Here is a 19,404-nt window from a genome sequence, read left to right on the forward strand (position 1 = left end):
GTTTTTACTTGTATTTGCCTTGTTCACTCGCTCCCCTAGCCTCGTTCCGACACAGCTGTGTGCTGCTTGTTATCGGAGGGCTGACGGGGCTGCGAGCACCATCTCAGGCACCTTATTTCCGTCCGCATAGGTCAGCTCTCTAGTCTTCACGCTCTGAAGACCTACTTAACCTTGGGCCCATGCGCACGCGCAGCGGACACAACCGAACCCGGTGGCAGAGGGTGGTGGTTTGCTGGGCATGCTGCGTGGCTGCTTTTCTAATGTAACGGCATTGTTTTTAAAAAACTTCACTGTTTTTACTTGTATTTGCCTTGTTCACTCGCTCCCCTAGCCTTGTTCTGACACGGCTGTGTGCTGCTTGTTATCGGAGGGCTGACGGGGCTGCGAGCACCATCCCAGGCACCTTATTTCCGGGCGCATAGGTCAGAGCTCTAGTCTTCGCGCTCTAAAGACCTACTTATCCTTGGGCCCATGCGCACGCGCAGCGGACGCGACAGGGGGGCGCCGGCGGTGCGGCAAAGGCGCGTCAAAGGCAAGCCTGTCTGCGCCCGTCCGTGGCCGGTCGGGGCTTGGGGCACCATACTATGCCTTTTTTTTAAACTATACCCTTTATCAGCTCTGTGCCCTTCAGGGCCCTTGGCCGCTCAGTGCTTCTACGGTCACCTACATTGACAACCTTGGCATACTCCGAACCCACTCTATCACTTCCCTCCCTTGGGGCTTCCCCCCAAACCCTACCACCCCGGCGCTCTCTCCTCTGCCTCTTTTGCACCCTGGTGTTGTCTCTCCTTTATCCGCCTTCCTTCTTAACATCAGGTCAGCGGTTAAACACCACCTCGAGCTCTTAACTTTTCTTGAAACAGTAAACCCGACCTCCTGTTCCTTACAGAAACGTGGTACCCCTCGGACTCTTTACCTGACATCTTGGCAGCTCTACCCGGCTCGCACTATGTTGTGCGCTCCGACCGCCCACTGGAGAAAGTTGGAGGCGGCGTTGCCCTGATTGCTCGTTCTAATCTTCTCGTCCAGGCACTGCCATCTCCCCCATTCAGGCTGTGGACTTTTTGGTGGTTCGCTCCGCTTCTTTCAAAGTCCCCCTTACCTGTGCACTTTTCTACCGACCACCGCAGCCAATGCCTCATTTTATTCCAGCAGTACAGGAATTATTCTCTACCCTGATAGTTAAGAATTCCTCTGATCTGGTCCTAGGTGACTTTAACTTCTGGCCAACTGACCCCCACGAAGACCTTATGTCTAAGAACTTTACAGAGCTGCTCCTCGACCTGAATTTCACTTCCCATTGTCACACCCCAACACATCTTAGACTAAGTCTGGTCAGCCAACACTCCTATCTCCTCCATTTCAGTCTCCCCTTGCCCCTGGTCTGATCACTCATTCATCTCTTTTACCTTTGACCAGGACTTGGCGACTAAGCCCCCCCCCTTCCTAGCAACATCTGGGCCCGCAACTGGAGCCAGGTGGATCTAGCCACTCTTTGTTCCTCCTTATTAGCTCTGCCGCCTGATCTTGACAGCCTCTCCCCTCATTTACAGGCTAATACCATCAACAGTTGGCTCTCTGCAGCATGCGACCAAGTCGCACCCCTCAAATGCGTCAGAACACGACGAGCTCACAAGGCTAACAGATGGTTCAATCCGGAGTTAAAATAAAAAAAAACTTGCGCTAAGACAGACAGAGCGCCTTTGGAGGCGTGACTACTGCCCTGCAGTAAAATTACAGTATACCGCCTTACTTCAGTAATATAAAAAGCTATCCTCCACCCTAAATCTGAATATTTCTCTTTCAAGATTCTTTTGGCTGAAAATAAACCCTAAGAAATATTCACCATAGTTCACGAATTAGCATTATCTGACAGAGCCACTCTTAAACCGGTCCCCTCACAATTCCTCTGTAATTCCCTTAACGACTATTTCATTGAGAAAATCACCACCATTAAGGCTAACATCCCACTGCCCTCCCCATCCTTTCAAAGCCCCCCACCCATGCCCAATTCCTTCCATTTAGATCAATTTCCGCCGGTTTCCAAGGAAACCTTCCTTGGTCTGTTGACTAAGGTCAAATCTGGCTCGCCGGCGGACACCTGCCCGGCCTATATACTGAAAGCAATTTTCTCTGCGTGCCCTCATCCTCCTTTGACCTTGCTCAATAACTCCCTTATGCAGGGAGCTGTCCCCGACGCATACAAATCAGCTAAAATCATCCCCATCCTAAAGAAGCCAGGCGCGGATCCTTCCTCTCCCTCTAATTACCGCCCCATCTCCCTTCTTCCCTTCCTGGGTAAAATCCTAGAATGCCATGTCACCAAAGTCCTCAGCAACTTCATTGAGGAAAGTCGCTATTTAGCGCCCCGCCAGGCAGGGTTACGCCCCTCTCATTCCACCGAGTCTGTCGTCCTCTCTGTCCTGGACAAGCTAAGAGGAGGCATGGATGTCAACTCCCTCCAAGCGCTGATCCTCCTGGACTTGTCTGCGGCCTTTGACATGGTGGACCATTCCACCCTTCTCGACCGTTTCAGAGGCGCCGGCATTGGGAGGCTCCCCCTGGCGTGGATCACCTCCTTTCTAGGAAACCGCACCCAGGCGGTTCAGCTTGCAGACTTTTTGGCTCCCACATGTATTGTTCCCTGCGGAGTTCCACAGCGCCCTTCTCTTTCTCCCCTTCTTTTCAACCTCTATATCTGTCCTCTTATATCTGCTCTTCAACAGATGGAGGTCTCGGTATTTAACTATGCCGATGACCTCCAGCTGATCTTTACCCTTTCCTCACGGCCTGCCTCAATACTGAACTTCCAAACAATCATGAGTTTCATCAGTGACTGGATGAGCTGCAACCACCTTAGGTTAAACCCAGATAAGACCGAACTGATTCTTACGGGCGGCAGCTCCAGTCCCTGGACCTCAATCTTCTGGCCTCCCTCTCTTGGGTTTCCTCCTTCCCCCTCCCCCTCAGTAAAAACTGTGGGTATCAAAGTCAACTCTGAGCTTACTATGCGCTTCCAGATTAGCTCTGTGGTCTCTGCCTGCTTTCTGACACTTCGCACTATTCGTAAGATCTCCTGTTTTTTTTCTTTTACCGCCCTCAAGCTTATTCTCATGGCCATGGTCACCTCACAGCTTGACTACGGCAATGTGCTGTACACAGGCACCCCTGCCTACAATCGTAGGTGCCTGCAGCTTATTCAAAATCAGGCTCCCTACTAATTTATAAACTTCCCAAATCCCACCACGTCACCCCTCTGCTGAAAGCACTGCACTGGCTCCCTATTGTCGAACGCTCTCTCTTCAAGATGGGCTGTTTGACTTTCCAGGCTTTGGCCGGCAATGCACCAGCCTTTATCAATGCAAAGATCAAATCATACGTCCCCTGCAGAGACTTACGCTCTTCTTCCCAATTTTTACTGTGCGTGCCTCGCTTCAGAAAGAAGAGAACTGGGGGACTAAAGTTCTCCTTCCTGGCGCTGTCCTTCTGGAATTCCCTCCCCATCACTGTTAGGTCCCTTCCAGTCTATACTGATTTCCGTAAAGCCCTCAAGACTTTCCTGTTCTCCCGAGCCTTCCCAGTATAATTTGCCGCCCTGCCTCAGCAATTCATTTGTTCCTCAGCACCAAGAAACCGCATGGTGATCGAGCGCTTTATAAGTCCCTTAACTTCAACTTCTTTTATGAACTGAAGACATCAGGAGACAGAGGGACTGATTTAGATTAAGGTGAAGTAATTTTTGCAAACGTGCCAACATGCAATGGTAGGCTTGAGTATATTTTGTTATGCAGAAAAAAATTTAAATCCTAGATGTTGGACATGACCATCTAAGGGGGATTTCACTAAAACATTTAGCTTTTTGTCCTCCTAGTATGTGAGTACTCTCTGCTCGTGACCCTAGGACTCTGGGCACGTTCCCACTGTACTGCAGTGGGAAGGTACCAGCACCCCTCCTACACAGGTCAGGAAAGGAGTGCCTATGTGATTGGGTTAGCTGTCATCACTGTGAGCACCCTGTAAAAAGGTGTACCACATTCCTGGGTGTGTACGGTACTGGCTCGTAGTGTGGTGCGACACTAACCATGCCCCCACTGGACTCGCCTGCCAATCATGTTCCTGCTCAGGTTTGCCTCTCCTATTTGTGTACTAGAGTAGCCCTTGGGTATGTCTGGAGGGGTGAAGCTCATGGTAAGTAAGTGGCGGGCAGGGACATGGGCATGGCCGCTGCCTGAGTAGTGAAGAACCCCCAGGTATGTTCTCCCTACTTTGGAGGTTAGCTCCCCCAAGTGGGGCGGTGCGGCACCTTCCATGACACTTTCCCTCTTTTGGTGCAGTGTGGTAGTGTGTGCACTCTTCCTATCCCTGGTAGGAAGTGCTGCTTAATTGCCATTTCAAGTGGAGTGACACCAATGATTGGCTGAACATGTGTCCCACCTGCTTTTGCAGGCAGGTCTGTGCACTCGTGTCAAGGATGTTTCTAGACCCAGGCCACCAGCCTGCCTCAGCAGGCCGGTCTGTGCTCTGGCACCAATGATGTGCTTAGCGTGTGTCCAGAATGTCGGTCAGGCACTGGCACCAATAGTGTTTTCTAGACATAGGTCACTGGCCTGCCAGTGTGTGTGGTGGCCCAAACAATGGGCTTTGCAGTCATCTGAACTGCCCTTGCAGGCCTGCCAGAGCGCACGTGCACCAGTAGTGATTGTAGACTAGTGTCAGGCCTGTCACTGCAGGCCCTGGTGTGCACTTGCAGGTTTTGCTAATTTTATTGAGAGTCTAGATTGAAAAGGCCTAAAGAGCAATGGTCATAATAGATACAGCCAATGATGGAGGTCTTATCTCATGACAAAGAGTGGAATGGCCTTTGTACCTGGTACCCAGGCTTCTCGATGTCCACTGAGCACAACCAGTTAACAGGCACAAAAACAACCAGTTTCTGTGACTAAGTAAGCATTTACAATTTCTGGAGGGTGGTTCAGGTTTGAAGCTTCAAAATAGAGTGATGTCCATGTACCGTTTTCTTCTCCAGCAGGCAGCACGGCTAGAAGCCATTCTCTTCCCTGGGAATTAGACTCATTCTCTATTCCATGACAGGATGTGCCTATGACCATCTACCTGAAGTTATAAATAAGAAATAACGACATCACCCCGTTTCTGAAGGCTCTGAACTGGCTACCCTACGAGTCGAGAATACAACTTAAGATCTCCTGCATGGCACATAAAGCCCTACATAGCAACACCCCCAGCCATTTAGCACAAAAGCTAGAGCCGTCGGGAGGTTGCAGACATTTGCGAAGCTCGAGCCAACTACTAGTAAAACCTCAAACCTTCCACAAAAAGATAAATGGGTGCAGAGCTTTCTCAGGTATCGCCCCGAAGATTTGGAACAACCTTCCCCCAGACGTACGCCGAATCTGCTCCTTTACCGCGTAAAAAAACAGAAGCAAAAATTTTTCTAATAAACAAATTAACATCCTAAATCTTTAACTCTCTGATGCCTATTTGCCACCGATTATATCCAAACACCAATGTCTACCTCTTTTGTATTATATGCGGTTTCCGATTGTGTTTATAATATGTGATAACTATGTACTGAAAAGCGCTATGATACCCCCGTGGGTCATGTTCGCGCTATATAAAACGTTATAAATTAAAATAAATAAATAAATAAAATAGGGATTATTCTTGAAGTAATGGCCTTTGTCTGGATGAGCCATACATAAGCCTAAAAAGATCTATTTACATTTGTTTAAAATCATTCAAAAATTGAGCATCATGAAAAATGATGCACTTGTTAATTGCTTGCTACCAAAATGAATTTTTTAAAATAGTGTACATGGAAACCTTTAACCACTCTCTAATTGCAGTGCAGCACTCAACAAAGTCCAGTTGATAAGATGTGAATTACAGAGAGAAAAGTCAACATTTGATATTTATCAACCTCTTTAGAGATTAAATAATCATACCGTGATTATACAAGATACTAGCAGCCCGCCCCATCGTTGCCTGGGGCAGAAGGGGGCTGGGGGCAGCATTTCAGGCTGGCGTGCACTCCCGCCCCGGCCCCCACCTGCCACGACATAGTCTGTGTCCCGGACAATGTTGTGGAGGGTGGGGGCCGGGGCGGGATTGCACGCAAGCCTGAAATGCTGCCCCCAGACCCTGAGCCTTACCGTAGTTGTTCCGGCCCAACCTCCTGCACCGGCTCCCTTCCGTCCAGTGTCCCAGAGCCTTACCTGAGCCGCCGCTCCTCCCCGAGCTCCTCACTTCACCGCCGCTCTACCTCACAAGCCTGAAATGCTGCCCCCAGACACTGAGCCTTACCGCAGTTGTTCCAGGCCAACCTCCCGCACCGGCATTCTCCCGTCCCATTTCCCAGAGCCTTACCTGAGCCGCCACTCCTCCCCGAGCTCCTCACTTCACCGCCGCTCCTCCTCGTTATCACGTACGTTGCGGCCAGCACTACGTCATGGCCGTCAGCGTCGCGGCCGGCGCTACTTTCAGGGCATTACTTTTTTTTTTATGTTATATCTTTAAATTTACGTTTTATTTTTATTTTCTATAGCCTATGTCCATCGGCACACCCAGAGGATTACAACAATGTGTGGATTGGTGCTGTGGTTCCCGAGTTTACCTTGCCAAAAGGTTTGTGTTCTCTCTTTATAATAGTAGTATAGATTTGTGATTTCCACCTATGGAAAATGTTACCGGGTCTTCACTAGAACAAATCTTAATTCAGGAGTTTTCCACCGTAATTTAATATGTTGAAGAGTTTTCTTAATGTTAATGGTTGAAAACCGGGAAGACAAGGGGGCCTGCTGAGTCAGCACCTTGAATAAAGAACATGAACAGAAAGGCTAAGAAACAAAGGAAGGAGGGACTCACAAATGGGCGATCACATTAGCGTCACTATCACTGCATTTCAGAATCTCTCAGTTTTTTTTAGTGGTCCAACACTTTGATCATTCTAAAAAATGATGGGTGGAATGATGAATTAATCTGTTGTTGGTAATTGCTTGGGGCCGCATTCCCAGATCATTCGTATTTTGCACACTCTGCTACCTAGTCTGAACCCTGCCATATTGTACTGTATAGTATTTTACATTTATATAGTGCTTATTACCCCTGACGAGGCTTTGTATTGATTTTTGGGTGAGTAACACGCTACTCCGGAACCCACAGGATTAGTGGTGAATTAGTATAGTGAAATATGAAATTAATTTGAGCAGTGGATATGTTAGTGTGTTATTTGAATTGAGAAGGATAGTGGAGGGATCGATGAGGGAAAGGTTTTCATTTATGTAGTGCTTGCTGCCCCTGATGAGGCGTTGAAGCAGTTTTTCAGCAAGAAGTACTCTACTCTGGAACGCAAAAGGATTAATGGTGAATTAGTATAGTGAAATATTACATTAATTTGAGCATTGGATATGTTAGTCTGTTATTTGAATTGAGAAGGATGGTTGAGGGACAGAAGAGGTAAAGGCTTGCATTTATGTAGTGCTTGCTACCCCTAATGAGGCGTTGAAGCACTTTTTCAGCAAGTAGCAAGCTACTCAGGAACCCAAAAGAATTAGTGGTGATTTAGTATAGTGAAATATGAAATTAATTTGAGTGGTGGTTAATCTGTTATTTGGATTCAAAAGGATAGTTGAGGGATAGAAGAGGGAAAGGTTTGCATTTCTATAGTGTTTGCTAGCCCTGATGAGGCGTTGAGTGCTTTTTGGTGGGTAGCACTCTACTCCGGAACCCAAACAGGATTAGGCAAATCAGTCTTGAACCTCCTCCAATAGGAACACTCTAGTCTGAACTGGCAAGCTAGGACTTCCATTAACCAGAACACAAACATCTCAAGACTAATCAAGACCATCACATTTTTGTATTTTCATTGTGATGTCTGGTATGCCTAGACATGGGTCAGTGCTCACTGGTGTGCATTCCGCCACCATTGTGATTTATTCAGTGCTCACTGTGCCACGGAAGATGCCCAACGAGGGCAAAACCGATCGGGGTTTGCATGTGTTTTAGTTCGGAGAGACCTAGCTAGGCGGTTCGGTCTGGACTGTCCCTACTGGAGCAATATCAAGGATGATTTGCATATAGGTGGGTCTTATCTGAAGTAAGCATTCCATCCCTCACTTTATTGTATGTTTAAGGTGTTGCACCACCACACAAAGCTGAGAAATCTGTGGTGTGTGTGACATTTGTACTTGAGACACACCCTTCAGCACATATTTCTGTGCACTGTGAATCACCCAATGGTATGCTGCATAGAATGTCTGGTTTTCCAGAATTCACAAGTTACAGGAAATATTACACAGTACGAGCAATGTTTATGATTTTATCTGGAGTTAAAAGTCACATTTTTTTATTAGATGTGCCTTGACTGGACTCATATGGTCATGCTATTGTCACCCTGTTATGCCCACTTGGCATAGTTTATCAGGAGTGAACTCAGTGAACCAATGGTATAAAGCGCTGTGCTCGCGATTTCGAGCATGAACTTGACTGGTGCTGCTGGTTGCACAGTCGTGCTACGAAATGCCATTTAACGTCGAGTAATGGTAAATATGAGTCTGATTCCGCTTCTACACATTTGGACGTGGTTGAATCTGTGTCTGGCATCTCGCTTATGTCCCCAAGATGTTGCACAATTTGGGGCTTGCAATAGAGTATTGGATTTGGCAGGAGAGCTCAAGCAGAGACCTACTACAAGGGAAATGTTCTTATTCTCTTGAAGAAGGGTTGGGACTTTGACAGTCAGAGCTGGAGTTCCACATAAGGACAGCGCAGCCTTTACTTTCGACAAGCAACTTATTTTCTGAATATTTACTGTATTTGCTCTTAAGTGCCTTTTCCTTTGGGAAGCGAGTATTAATAATCAATTATGGTAATTTTCAAACGTATCTTACTGCATTAAATACCACGTTTTTGATTATGTTTCCATTCCCAATTTTGGTCTTATTCGTATAACTTTCCCCTCTCCTTGGATGAACCTTTATAATGTTAGGGTCACAGTTGGGTGGTGGGTGCAGCATTATGGTTAGAGTCAGTGGTGAAGGGTACCAGCTGACAAGCCTTGGAGATGTTTCTAGATGTTCCTATGAATAAACCCTTCAACCTGTGCACTGGACTTGGCTAGTAACAGTACCTTTGCATAAGCTGTGCCACTTTTACCATCCTAGCTGGGATTTTGATGATGATTAGCGTCCTCAATATTTTGTTTCTTAGTAGAGATGACATTAGTGATAGATTGATCAGAAGGGTTTGAGAGAAATTCGAGCCAGGTGAAGAATTCCATATTGTCGCCCATTGCCTTTTGAAAGGTTTTAGCACAGTTACTAACTGGCCCACAGTGGATTATCAAGTTTTGACTAACTCCCTTTAAAAGTAAATGATAATTTATTTTGAATTACAATACCTGGAGTACAAATCCATTACAATGAAAATACAAAACATTATGAAAAGTAGGACAACAATAAAATGCAAAACACTGTTTCAAACTCAAGTAACTCAAGAAGATTGCATGTATTCTTTGCAAAAAGGAACATCTGACACTGTAAACGCAGTGAAAATCATTCAAATTCCTAAAATAATTTTTGGGCCTCAATGATTCTATAGCATCATATATTAAGAATTTGAGTCCTCGAATTATTTAGATAAGTAATTATCACCTCCATGAATTTGATGAATCTCTCTCATATGCATTAATTTGATCCTTCCAAACAAACTGTAGTAATTTTAGACTGATAATACAACAAAAACAACCAAGATGTAATAGTGATTCAAAATTGGCATCACAAAGGCAGCAATGTCTGCAATATCTCAAAGTAATTTCTGTTTGTTCTAAGATTTAGAGTTGGTATTAGAACTTTGCAATTTTGGGAGCTCCATTGAAAACAATGGAGTGCTAGGGGCTTCTAATGGCTGGTAGAAGCCGTGAGCTCCAACATTCCAATGATTGTTCACAGCTCAACCAAGGCATCACGGAGCACTAGGGGGTTTCAAACCCCTCAGGCTCCATGAGGCCTTTGTTTCATTTGTTAGAACATTCTGTCCTATAGTGGCGGCATGTTTTATTAGCCTTTGAGCCCTCTGTAGAGGGCTCTGTAGCTGTTAAAGGCACTTTCCCTTGTGAAAGACCCTCCCCGAATGCTGGAGTGGGCCTTTATTATAGCCTTATAGCCCGCCGTAGAGGGCTATACCGGCTATTAAAGGCCCTCTCCATTGTTAAAGGCCAGAGCCGAAGGCAAGGGCCTTTAACAAGAGAGAGGGGCTTTAATAGGCGGTATAGCCCAGCTACGAAGGGCTATAAGGATATTAGAACATTCTGCCACTAGAGGGTAGAATGTTCTAACTAAAAAGAACAAAGCCTTGTGGGAGCGTGAGGGGATTGACATCCCCTCAGGCTCCCAGGAGCCTTTGTTCACAGCCAGAGCTGTGAACAAATAAACATTGGAATGTTGGAGCTCCAGGCTTATACCAGCCGTTATAAGCCTGGAGCACTCCATTGGTTTCAATAGAGCTCCCAACATTCAAATGTTCTAATGGACGCTAGAGCCCACTACGGCATGCTCTAAGGCCATATTAGAACATTAGAATATTGAGAGCTACATTGAAGACAATGGAGTAGCTCAGAGCTTCTAATGTTTGGTAAAGTCCACAGCACCAACATTCCGATGTTTGTCTTTCACAGAAATAGCTGTGAACAAAGGCCTCATGGAGTCCAAGGGGATTTCAGCCCCCAATGGCTCTGTAGGGCCTTTGTTTTACTAATCAGAACATTCTGCCCTGATGAGGTTGAATGTACCAATAGCATTATAGCCCTTTGTAGCCGGGCTATACCGGCCATCAACGACCCGCTTCCTTGTTCGAAGCTCTCGCCTTTGGCTCTGGCGTTTAATGCAGGAGTGGGCAATTAATGGCCAGTATAGTCCGCCACGGCGGGCTATAAGGTTTATTATATAAAGTGTGAGATCTTATTATGAGCATGTCCTTTAATTGCGATATGTGCTGTATTTACTGTTTGTATATTGGTATGTAGTGTTCTGAGTATGTGCTGATGTGGAAGAGATTTATTGATTATATTTTTTGATTTGCCATAGCTCAAATCCCTCCTAGTCAGTTTCAAAGAAGGGCTTGATAAAAACAGTAAAGGCCTAAAATGTACCATGCACTGTGATAAGTCTGACATATCATTACTTGATCTCACATTGAAATCAGAAAATGGGCAATTGTACAGTTCAGGGTATCCGAAATCTACTGAGAGGAATACTATTGTTGTCTTTCCAGCCACAACCCCAGATCCCTGGGAGATTCACTATCCTAAAGTCACTTTCTGAGAACTAGGGGGCATATTACCAACGTGAAGCGATATTTGTCGCTAACGATGCTTAGCAACGATTTTTTTAACGCTAAGCATCACCAGAAATTATCGCAGAGATAACTTGCTATTAGCAAGGTTTATCTCAGAAGTGATAAAAATCCTCACGCTAACTGCCAATTGAGAGATTATCGCTGGAAAACCAACGATAATCTCTCAAAGTTTGGCGTTAGCTTGATGATAGGGGCTCACAAACTTAGCCATGATATCCACCTTCCATAGGATATCATGGCTAAGTGAGGAAAATACCAGGTGTAAAAAAAGCAGTGCTAACCGTGGTTAGCGCTGCTTTTTTATCACTAACAGGGTTAGCGAAATCCTTGATAATAGGAGATATGTCGCTTAACAACATTTCTCCTATTATTTTTCTCTGGAACGCCCCCTTTGCATCTCATTAGAGATGCAAGGGGAAGTGTAGAGAAAAAGGGTGCTAACATGCGAATTTGCGTGTTAGCACCCTGTTGCTAATAGGGAGATAATTTTATCTCCGCTTTCTTGGCTTTTAAAGCCAAAAAAGCGGAGATAAATCCCTTGATAATATGCCCCTAGATACATTACTAACTTTTTCAAGGTTCCAAAATTCCATCTCAGAAAACTAAAAGCAACAAGCTACCGAAAATGACTTATAAAATGGTCACTTAAAATAGTCTGGCGAGGAGCGATCTGGCAAGAGCAGAGTGAAGCAGTCCCTGTGTGTTGAAAACATAGAGGTACAGTCTGACCCCTTTTCCCAACCGGCCCAGGAGCAGGGAGTTAATGGAAAGAGCCAGAGGGTAAAAGAGAAGCTGTGAGGGCTGACAGTAGTTGCAGTGCTGGTGAGACGGTTGGGCGACCTAGAGGTGTCTCAGGATACACATTGAGAAGTGTGGGGAGAGGGGGAATGGCGGACTTCACGCAGCTAGTGGGTTTTCCACCCAAACCCAGAAAAGAACAAGGGGCGAAGAAGGAGGTGAAGGAGGTGAACCCTAGGGGAAACAGTGTACCAAAGAGCCTAAGGTGCATAACACATTCGAAAGAGGGGGTTCTTTGGAGTGCAAGATAAAGGTGACACCGTCTCTTAGGACTTACTTTAAAGTGCTTCCAAAAACCCTGGTGTTAAGGAATGATCCCATGATAGCAGCGGAGCTCCAACAAAAGTATAGCGAGCAATAAGGTGGCGGGGGAAGCCCTGAGGGGACAATAAATCTGGGAGACTGGCCTGCAGATTTGAGCCCAAATAGATTTCAAGTGCTATCTGTGGAGATGGGGAAGGTAGTGGAAGCCAAAATGGATGAGGTCTAAATCCCCTAGTGGAGTTTCTTTCGGATGAAGGAGGGAAATTGCAAACTTAGGAGGAGGTACAAAAGGAGTTAGAGCCTGGGAGGGACACTAGGTGGGGGTAAGATCCTTTAGGGGATGGGAGAAGAAAGCCCGGGGAGTTGAGATCCTTCCATAAGTATGTTGCTCACAACCTTTACCCTTGATAAGCGAGAAAGATTCGAGACTTCAGAGTTAAATCAGAAAAGCATCAGGTCCGCATGTGAGGTGTTAGAAAAAAAATTGGATGATTTGAGTGAAGAATATTGGCACTAGAAGTCAAAGTACAAATAGGATAAAATCAAAACATATACTATGACAAAACTATGCAACATTTAAATCAGGTGCGACCAACAGCATTCAAGCTTCAATGTACTATACATACAATATGATAGAATACTCAGTTTCAATGTTGCAATGTCCAACACTGGAAAGCCGTATTCATACTTCCTATGTGCAGACCCACTTTACAAATTCCTCCTATAGTCTTCTAAATATTTGGGTGCCTTAACACTTCTTTGGCTTCTTCTCACCTCTGACTGGTTTTCCATTTCATCCTTTCCATTGTTCTTTCTTCTTGAGATCTCCATTACTTCATTACCTCTCACCATAACCACTCTTGTGTCTGCAGTCTTAACTGCTTTTAAAAATAATGTTATCACATGTATTGAACTAGAAAACCTTTCAATTTCACCCTGATTTCTGATTCACACTTAATCGCAGTCTACATTCCCATGACCTTCACTGATCTCCTATCATCAATCCACCTTTTCCACTTCTCCAAATTCTTCCCTTCTCTCTCTCGCCAATTCTAACTCCTATCACCATTTTACTCAAACTTTACATTCACCCAAGAGGGTGACATGACACTGTTCGGCTTTCTCTCCCTATGAACAGTTCAAAAGGGGATTTTTCAGTGACTGAATGCAGAGTTAAAGGGTACACCTCCACTTTCCTGCACGCATTTCCTTTCCACTATAATGCACTACTATTGACCATTTGAATAGTTTCCTTCAACACGTCTTTAAAGCGTTCCACCATGACATTGGTTTCTGGATGATATAAAACACACTTCCTGTGCAACATACCATGTTGCATTGGAAATGCCTCCATTTCCCTAAAGACCAATTGAACCCCGTTATCAGTAAGTAAAACACAGAGTATTCCCTCGCTCCCTATGAGGTCCTTTAGGAGCCCAACCACATTTTTTGTTTCAACCCCATGAGTAAAAGTAGTTTCGAGCCACCTCGAGAACATGACTATAAGCACTAAGCATTACATAGCTCCTGTCTGTGACTTGCAATCATTCATTCATTGTGCTTTTCTCCCTCTCCCACAGCTTGCAATCTCTCATCCAGTGTGTGTTTCTCCCCAAAGTTCACCTCAAAATTGAGATGGTTTCTCCTCTTCTTCTCTTTCTTTTTGTATTGAACACCATGAATTTTTCTTGAGGCCAGTGTTCAAAGTAGTCTTCCAAGCAGAGAAGAGGCTCCACAAGATTTATTATAGTACAACAGGTTATTCAAAGTACAAGTCATGAGAGAACCATCTCAGCTATTGCTTTAGACTGTTCTCAGTTCCAAATATTAAACACAAACATTCTTCTCTAGCATGATCCCACTGAGATGTGACATTCTGCCATTCCACATTAGGTACCCAGTTTCCACAGCTTGGTATTGGTAAATAATGCTGTCTTGATTGCCATTCTCTAAGATGAAGCCAAAAATGTGTATGTGTTACAACTTGAAACGTCTGTGTCCAATTTGGTGACACAATGTACTAAGAATCATTAAAATGCTCTCACTTCTGGTGGTCCAACATTTAAGTGCCCTGTGTTTGTGTTCCACAAAGGTAAAAATCTTACAGACAACCAGGTTCACTCCACAATTCCATCCCGCAATTCACAAGGCACGCTCCGTCACATTTTTTTACAGCCTTTGTTGGTCAAACATTCCAAATATGGGCCTTGCAGCTATTGCTCTTTCACCATCAAATCCCAAAAATGTATATACAGCAACACCAAAATGAATGTAACATTTTTTTCTAATTGTAACATCTATAATGTGGACTGGTCTATATTTTGCCCCTGCAAACTGATTTACATGGGCAAATAACTCAGAAAATGAAAATCCAAATCTGCAAACACAGGAACAGACTCAGATATAATGTTGTAAGTGCATCATTAGTTGAGCAATTTCTGCAAAAAAAAACAAACAGAAGATGATCTTCGTTAGCAAGTAATTTTAGTTATCAACACACCTAGCAGAGAGGGTAACATAACAATATGTTTCTTTCATGTATTAGAGTTTTATATAGCGTGAACAGAACCCTATTGTATGACGAGTGCTTTACAGGAAGTGAAGAGGCAGATGTTACAATAACAGAGGCAATGCACAAAAACATGGTATAGATGATAAGGAAGTATGTACAAGAGCAAGCAATATAAGAGCACATAGTCAATCATAAGTACTAGCATGAAAAGAGTCTGATGGGTGCCAGGGTGCTGTGCCAACGTGATACAAAATGGTAAGCATTGAACAAAATCATGGTATAAGTTAAGAGGCCAAAGTTTACACGATCAAATGGTAAGAGGAGAGAAAGGAACAGATAGACAATCATAAGTACTAGCATGAGCAGAGACTGATGGGTGTCAGAACAGTGTGAAGGTGGTTGGGTAAGCAGGAGAGCATAGTGGTTGTTGGGGAAGTGGGATAAGGCGAAAATCAATTAATCAATCAATCAGAGTACTTGTAGAGCGCGCTACTTACCTGTGAGGGTCTCAAGGCGCTGAGGGGAAGGGTGTGCTGCTACTGCTCGAAGAGCCAGGTCTTGAGGAGTCTTCTGATGGCAAGTAGGTCTTGGGTCTGCCGTATATGGGTACAGAGGCTGTTCCAGATCTTGGCGGCGAGGTAGGAGAAGGATCTGCTGCCGGAGTTCGTTCGTTGGATGTGGGGGACAGCGGCAAGGGCGAGGCTGGCGGAGCGGAGCTGGCGGTGGGGGTGTAGAAGCTGAGTCTGCTGTTAAGGTAGGCTGGTCCGGCGTTGTGGGGTGCTTTGTATGCATGGGTGAGGAGCTGGAAGGTGATCCTCTTGTCGACGGGGAGCCAGTGTAGTTCTCTCAGGTGGGGGGTGATGTGGCTGCAGCGGGGGACGTTGACGATCAGTCGGGCGGAGGCGTTTTGGATGCGTTGTAGTCGTCGTAGGTGTTAGGCTGGGATTCCTGCGTAGAGTGCGTTGCCGTAGTCCAGTCTGCTGCTGACGAGGGCCTATGTCACTGTTCTTCTTGTTTCGATCGGGATCCACTTGTAGATCCTGCGGAGCATGCGGAGGGTGTTGTAGCAGGAGGAGGAGATGGCGTTGACCTGCTTAGCCATGGAGAGGGAGGAGCCGAGGATGAATCCTAGGTTGCGTGCATGGTCGGTTGGTGTTGGTGCTGTTCCCAGTGTGGCCGGCCACCAGGAGTCGTCCCAGGTTGAGGGGGTGGGTCCGAGGATGAGTATTCCGTCTTGTCCGAGTTCAGCTTCAGACGGGTGCTCCTTATCCAGTCAGTGGCGGACTTCATTCCCTCATGGAGATTGGTTTTGGCGGTGTGGGTCCTTGGTGAGGGAGAGGATGAGCTGGGTGTCGTTGGTGTAGGAGATGATGTTGAGGTCGTGCTTGCAGGAAACTTGTGCCAGGGGGGCCATGTAGATGTTGAATAGCGTTGGGCTGAGGGATGAGCCCTGGGGGACGCCGCAGATGATGTCGGTGGCTTCGGATCGGAAGGGTGGGAGGCGGACGCTCTTTTGCCGGAGAGGAAGGACGTGGTCCAGTCAAGGGCCTTCTCTTGGATCACGGCTTCTAGGAGACTTGTCTTTAAAGTGTGATGGCAGACCGTGTCGAAGGTGGCAACAGGTCCAGGAGGATGAGGGCTGATGTTTTGCCGTTATCTAGTTGGCACCTGATGTCGTCTGCGGCGGCGATGAGGGCTGTCTCGGTGCTGTGGTTTTGTCTGAATCTGGACTGGGACGGGTCCAAGATGTTGTTGTCTTCCAGGTGGCGGGCCAATTGCCTGTTGATGATTTTCAAGATGACCTTTGCCAGGAACGGGAGCAAGGAGATGGGCCTGAAGTTCTTGAGGTCCTTGGGGTCCGCCTTGGGCTCCTTGAGGAGGGCGTTGATTTTGGCATGCTTCCAGCTTTCCGGGAATGTCACTGTTACGAAGGAGATGTTGATGACCTTCTGTAGTTGGGGTGTGATGTCTGCGTCTGCTTTGATGAATACGTGGTGCGGGCCCGGGTCTGATGGAGATCCTGAGTGGATGGAGTTCATGACCTTGCGTGTCTCGTCGTCGTTGATGTTGGACCAGGAGGTCAGGCTCGTGGCGCTGGTGTTGTTCGCAGGGGAGGTGGAGTCTGGCGTAGTCGGGCCGTTGTGGTGTTGAAGCTGTCGTGAGTGTCAGCGATCTTGTGGTGAAAGAAGATGGCTAGTGAGCCGCACAGTTCTTGTGAGGGCGGGATGTTGTTGGCGCTGGTGTTGGAGAGTTCCTTTACGATGCTGAAGAGCTCTTTGCTGTTGTGTGCATTGTTGTCCAAGCGGTCTTTGAAGGAGGATCTCTTGGCTAATCTGATGAGGTGGTGATGTCTGCGGGTGGCGTCCTTGTAGGCTGCGTGGTTGTCCGGTGTGCGTTTGTGCAGCCATATTTTCTCCAGTTTCCGGCATGTGCGTTTGAAGGTCTGTAGCTTGCCGGTGAACCAGGTGGCTCTCTTGCTGGCGTGGCCTTTGGAGGGTTTCTTGGGCGGGGCGATGGTGTTGGCGCAGTCGTCGATCCACTGTCTGGGTTGGTGGGGTCGGTGGGTGGGTCCTGGACGAGGGTGGTGATCAGCCGGTCTTCGGTGACTTTGCTCCAGCAGCGGTGAGGCAGCTGTTGGGTGCCGTGGTGCGTGGTTGGTTTCTTGAAGGCGAAATTAATGCAGCGTTGGTCGGTCCAGTGGAGTTCGGTGGTGTGGTCGAAGGTGACGTGGGTGCCTGTGGAGAAGACGGAGTCCAGTGTGTGGCCGGCGGCATGGGTGGGTGCAGCGACGAGTTGTTTGAGGCCGAGGTTGGTGAGGTTGTCGATCAGGGTGGCAGAGTTGGTGTTGTTGTTGTTCTCAATGAGGAAGTCCAGGTCCCCAAATAGGATGTAGTCCATGGAGGCGAGTGCGTGGGTGCTGGCGAGGTCGGCGATGGCATCGCTGAACTAAGCCCGTGGTCCGGAGGGTCTGTAGATGAGAGTTCCTCTGAGGGTGGTGTTGGAGTCGGTGTGGATCCGAAAGTGCAGGTGTTCGGCGGTGTGGAGGGTGTTGTCTGCGTGGGTGGCGACCTTGATGGTGGACTTGTGGACGATGGCTATTCCTCCTCTGGTTCCGTTGGTGTGACCCCTGCGAGTGATCTTGTAGCTGTCCGGAATGGCTATGGCGATGTCGGGCGCCGAAGAGTCGTTCCACCAGGTCTCGGTCAGGAAGGCCACGTCTGGGGCAGAGGTGTCGAGCAGATCCCAGAGCTCGATGGCGTGTTTGCGAGTGGAGCAGGTGTTGAGGAGTATGCAGCGGAGGTGGTTGGGTCCAGTCCTTGGAGGTTTGGACAGTGTGGTATCGGCCGGCGTTGAGTGCGTGGAGGCTGCTGGCGTCATAGTGGAGTCTGGTGTCATGGCTTTCGCAGGGCCCAGAGGTTCTGGCGCTCAGCACGAACCAGGAGCGGATGGGCGCAGACAGGCTTGACTTCGGCGCGCCTTACGCGCGCCAGCGGCGTGCCAGCTGCGCGGCCGTGCAGCTTCTGCCATTTGAAGGGGAGCTTGGAGGGAGGAGCAGCTTGGAGGCAGGAGGCGGGGGACTGCAAGTGAACGCGATGGGGCGGGCTGCAGGGGGTGCAGTGGTGGGAACCAGGGAGAAGGTAACAGCAAGGGGAGGGAGAGGGGCAGGGGGAAACATTGAAGCTTCGAGAATGAGTACGGAGCGGAATAAGAAAGAACACAATAATGCACAAAATGGGACACGCGACACATACAGACAGAGGTCACCAAGTAATTAAATACAATTACAACGATGCAGAAGAAAATATAACACGCCAATGCATAATAATGGGAAGAGAGAAAACAGACAATCAAAGGTCACCAAGCATTGAATACAAATTCTTGAATACAATTACCGCGATGCAGCAGGTGGGCAGAGAGCAGCCTCGAACCCCAGGCAGGGGGCTCAGCGGCAGTGAAAGGAGCGAGTGGAACTGCTGGGGAGAGTGCAGACCTGTGACCGAGGTCCAGGTCTTACAAGCGCTCCCCTGCAGTAGTCTTCATTATGTAGGGGTGGGGAGGGTCAGCAGGGAGGTGGGAAACGGACGAGGGCAGGGGGGCGGGGCCGCAGGTAGGCAGCAGTGGGAACATGAAGCAACGTCAAGCTGGCGGGAAAGAGTTGATCATGAAGTGAGGGAAATATATTCTCATTGTGAGAGGAATTTGTTGGATCGTAGAATTTTTACTTATTTCTTAAAGATGGTTGAGAACGGGTTGCATCCGATCTAGAAAGGGAGAACAGGGCATATTACCAATTGGGGGGATAGACAATTATGGCCGATTTAGCGGCCGTTTTTGGTCACTAAGCGGTGATAATACTATTGCCCTATTAGCAAGCTGTCGCTAACTGATGTTAGCGACAGCTTTTAGGCGATATCGAGCGGTTTGGGGCCCGCTTTGCATGTCAGCGATGTTTATCGCTA

The sequence above is a fragment of the Lissotriton vulgaris genome, unplaced genomic scaffold (assembly GCF_964263255.1).
Source record: "Lissotriton vulgaris unplaced genomic scaffold, aLisVul1.2 SCAFFOLD_987, whole genome shotgun sequence".
Lineage (NCBI taxonomy): Eukaryota > Metazoa > Chordata > Amphibia > Caudata > Salamandridae > Lissotriton > Lissotriton vulgaris.